General features: G+C 39.6%; 1 protein-coding gene across 10 annotated transcripts in view; it reads right to left on the bottom strand.

Moving 5' to 3' along the window:
* Window positions 1–4,144, bottom strand: part of LOC106871985 (FMRFamide receptor) — a 337,948-nt gene that overhangs the window by 136,132 nt on the left and 197,672 nt on the right. The gene's annotated exons all lie outside the window — the stretch shown is intronic.

The raw sequence follows: 4,144 nt of genomic DNA, 5'->3' as shown, positions 1-4,144 counted from the left end.
TATATATATATATATATATATATCCATATATATATATATCCATATATATATATATATATATGGATGTATGATAGTTGTGGCATATTTTAACTTCTGATGGTGCGTGGTGTAGTGGCTAGGGGAATTCGGCTCACCATCGTCGTTAACTCCTGAGTTCGATCCCCGGCGATGCATTGTGTCCTTGAGCAAGACAATTTATTTCACTTTGATCCATTCCACTCGGCTGGCTAGAATGTGTTGTGCCTGTATTTCAAAGAGCCCCTCTTTGTCACACTCGGACACTTATTTTATCGACCTCGAAACGTTGGAAGGCAAATTTGACCTGGGCGGATGAAATGCCACTAAGGATTGAGCTGAGAGTGCTAAGGATTCTACCAGCTCACTGCCATATAATAATGATAATCCTTTTTACTCTGGGCACAAGGCCTGAAATTTGTGGGGAGCGGACTAGTCAATTACATCGACCTCAGCGTTTCACTGGTACGTAATTTATCGACTCCGAAATGACGAAAGGTAAAGTCGACTTCGGAGGAATTTGAACTCAGAACGTAAAGGCGAACGAATACCGCTAAGCACTTTGCTCGTAGTGCTAACGATTCTGCCAGCTCACTATTTTCATCATCATCATAATAATAATAATAATAATAATAATAATAATAATAATAATAATAATAGGAATAATAATAGAAAGAAAACTGGTATGGTTTTCAGTGTTTTATAGAATGTACACGTATTCACAAAAAATTATGTAATTATTGCATAACAGTTGTAGAAATATTATTCTGTATTACACCTCGCATCATCATTGTCCCGCAATAAGCACAAGGACAAATGTTGAAAGTTTGAAACATTTACATTTTTCCCATTATGCAAATTTTCAACAATTCTTCATGCTTCCCAATATAGCGTGGTAGAGGAAAAACAATCTTCCATTGACATAAGAAGCCTCACCTATCTGAAATTATGTAGATGCAACCAGAAGAAAAGTATATTTGTCCCTCCAGCCATTAATTGTACGGCCCGCCATAGGCTGTTTTATAACCCGAGTTTTCTGACCAATGGCTTATCAGTGCAGTCTGGAAGTGACTTCAGTTCCTTTCTTTGGTCCTAAGCCCACAGGCTGTCATGTAGCTCTCGCTACTAAACTTGAAGGTTGAGGTCATTTATTTAGTGGCCTCAGTTCGGTTCGTTTGTTGCTACACATAGCAGAGCGAGATGTTGCGGTTGAGTACAGTCCCGCTGCAGGTTGCTTCTACTAGAAACTGAAAGAAGCCCGTCGTATACGTGTGTTTGTATGTGTGTATGTACGTGTGTGTGTATGTGTGTATGTATGTGCGCGTGTGTCTTTGTGCTTGTCTTCTCATCACCGCTTGACAACCGGTGTTTGTGTTTTTGCGCCCCCGTAACTTAGTGACTCGGCAAAAGAGACCGATAGAATAAGTTCGAGGATTAACAATGAGTCCTCAGGTCGATTTGCTTGACTAAAACCCTTCAAGGCGATGCTCCAGCATGGCCGCCGTCAAATAACTGAAGCAAGTACAAGAATGAAGGGAAAATAAACAATATAACGGCAACAGCATTTCCGTGAGAGTAACCAGAAGTGAGGTGCCTGGATGGATTGTCAGAAGTGGTTTACACATACTCCACCAACTTGTAGTATTCGTCGACAAGAGGTACGCCCTGTTGTTAACCTTTAAGCCAGTGACAGCCGACAATCCAGATATACCGTCTTAGGCTTACCTGCTTCATACCCAAGAGTACGGTATTAAGCCCTTGTCAGTATGGACTACGTCCTCATCACTGCAAACAATTCAACCACGTACCGGCGTGCTAACGTTTCTTATTTCTTTACTGCCCACAAGGGCTACACACACACAGAGGGGACAAACAAGAACAGACAAAAGGATTAAGTCTATTATATCGACGCCACTGCGTGACTGGTACTTATATAATCGACCCCGAAGGATGAAAGGCAAAATCGACTTCGGCGTAATTTGAACTCAGAACGTAACGGCAGGCAAAATACCACTAGGCATTTCGCCCGGCGTGCTAACGTTTCTTATTTCTTATTTCTTTATTTCCCACAAAGGGCTAAACATAGAAGGGACAAACAAGGACAGTCAAGGTGATTAAGTCGATTACATCGACCCTATTGCGTAACTGTTACTTAGTTCATCGACCCCGAAAGATGAAAGGCAAAGTCGACCTCGGAGGAATTTGAACTCAGAACGTAACGGCAGACGAAATATCGCTAAGCATTTCTGTCAGCTCACCGCGTTAACCCGTTCAGTAATTGAAACCATAAGGTCGTACACGCATACACACACACACACACACACACACACTCTCTCTCTCTCTCTCTCTCTCTCTCTCTCACACACCCACACACACACAGACACACACAAGTAAGCACGCGTGTTGGATCGTGTGTGCGTGACCTGTATATTTATATGTACATGCGCATATACAGGTCCATATTAATATATATTGCCTGTGTATCAATTTATATTCATTTATACATATTTATGGACATTCAGGCATTTACTTGAGTATGTCCCTATGATTAAGTGCCTCAGAGAATACATGCTCGCGCATGCGTGTGCATGATGAGTGAATAGGTTTATGCGTTTGCGTGTTTCCTATGTGTGTTTGATTATATGTGTGTTCTCCAAAGAAATGCATTCATGCTGTTGATCCTTAGCCAAGTCATGACATTTTCGTGTATTCTCGCAATCAAATTTAATCTTCCACTTAGCACATTACGTAGTTTGATAAACACAAAAGCATGAGATGCAGGGGACGATGACAACGACGACGACGACGACGACGACGACGACAACGAAGAAGAAGAAGAAGAAGAAGAAGAAGAAGAAGAAGAAGAAGAAGAAGAAGAAGAAGAAGAAGAAGAAGAAGAAGAAGAAGAAGACGTTGATGATGACGAGGATGATGATGATGATGACGATGATGATTCTGCTGCTGCTGCTGATGATGATGATGATGATGATGATGAAGATGTCAACGGAATGAATGTTGAAGTGACACAAAATATTTTAGGGGAAAAAAAAACTAAATGATGGTAGGAAGAAAAGAATGGATGGTGAAAGGACGAAATATACCGACGTACTTGGCGAGGAAGGTAGAATGAAATAAGGAAGGAAGGAAGGAAGGAAGTGAATAAAAAGAGAGAAGGAAATAAAAGCAAACAACTAAAGAAAGAGATGAAGCGACTTGGTGGAAACATTGGTGAAAGATTAAACAAAACAAAACAAAAATTAATTGAATGAAGAATAATTTAAATGAGAAAATAGAAAACGGATGTACGAAAGATGGGGAGAGAGGGAGAGGGAGAGAGAGAGGAGAAGCAATGGGTGAGAGAGACGGAAACTGAGAGACAAAGTGAAAGACTAAGCGAGATTAAGTGAGAGAGAGAGAGAGAAAGTGAAAGACTAAGAGAGATTAAGTGAGAGAGAGAGAGAGAAAGTGAAAGACTAAGAGAGATTAAGTGAGAGAGGGAGAGAGAGAGAGAGAGCTAAAGCGAAAGCGAAAGTGAAAGAAAGCAATGGGAAAAGATAAAACGAAACAGAATACAACTAATGGAATAAAACAGGCAGCAGAGGTATGATAATATTGATTTCCTATGACTAGATCGAACAAGATCAATATTTATACGGCAGGGGAATGATTGTCAAAATTCAATTCTATATATTAGTCGTACTTATTGTATTGAACCCTTGAGAGAATTTTATTTAAAAGTAAATATCGATTGCAGTGATGGTGGAACGTCATGCAGCGAGGTCTAACATAAATATGTTATAGAGCATTTAGTTCATCGGTTCATTGTTTTGGTCAAATTTAACCCCTGTTTTCGACGTAAAATATAGTTCTGAGGTTAAGTAACTAGCTTCGGAAGCATCTAGATTCATGTTTGTTCTCACACTGTAACAGCTTATGGAAGAGATTGTTTTTCTTTTCTTTTCTTTTTTTTTGTTTTTCTTTTCTAATGCAATTGTCACAGATTTACTAAAGTTGTAAGTGGAGTTTCTTCGTCAGGAACTGTGAGGAAGCATTTCACCCATTCACACACGTGCATATACATATACACTTCTATGATACATATACATACATGTATATATATATATATATA

This window comes from Octopus bimaculoides, chromosome 6 (genome assembly GCF_001194135.2).
Source record: "Octopus bimaculoides isolate UCB-OBI-ISO-001 chromosome 6, ASM119413v2, whole genome shotgun sequence".
NCBI lineage: Eukaryota > Metazoa > Mollusca > Cephalopoda > Octopoda > Octopodidae > Octopus > Octopus bimaculoides.
Note: the sequence above shows the minus strand (reverse complement) of the source record. Positions and strands in the feature narration are given on the sequence as shown.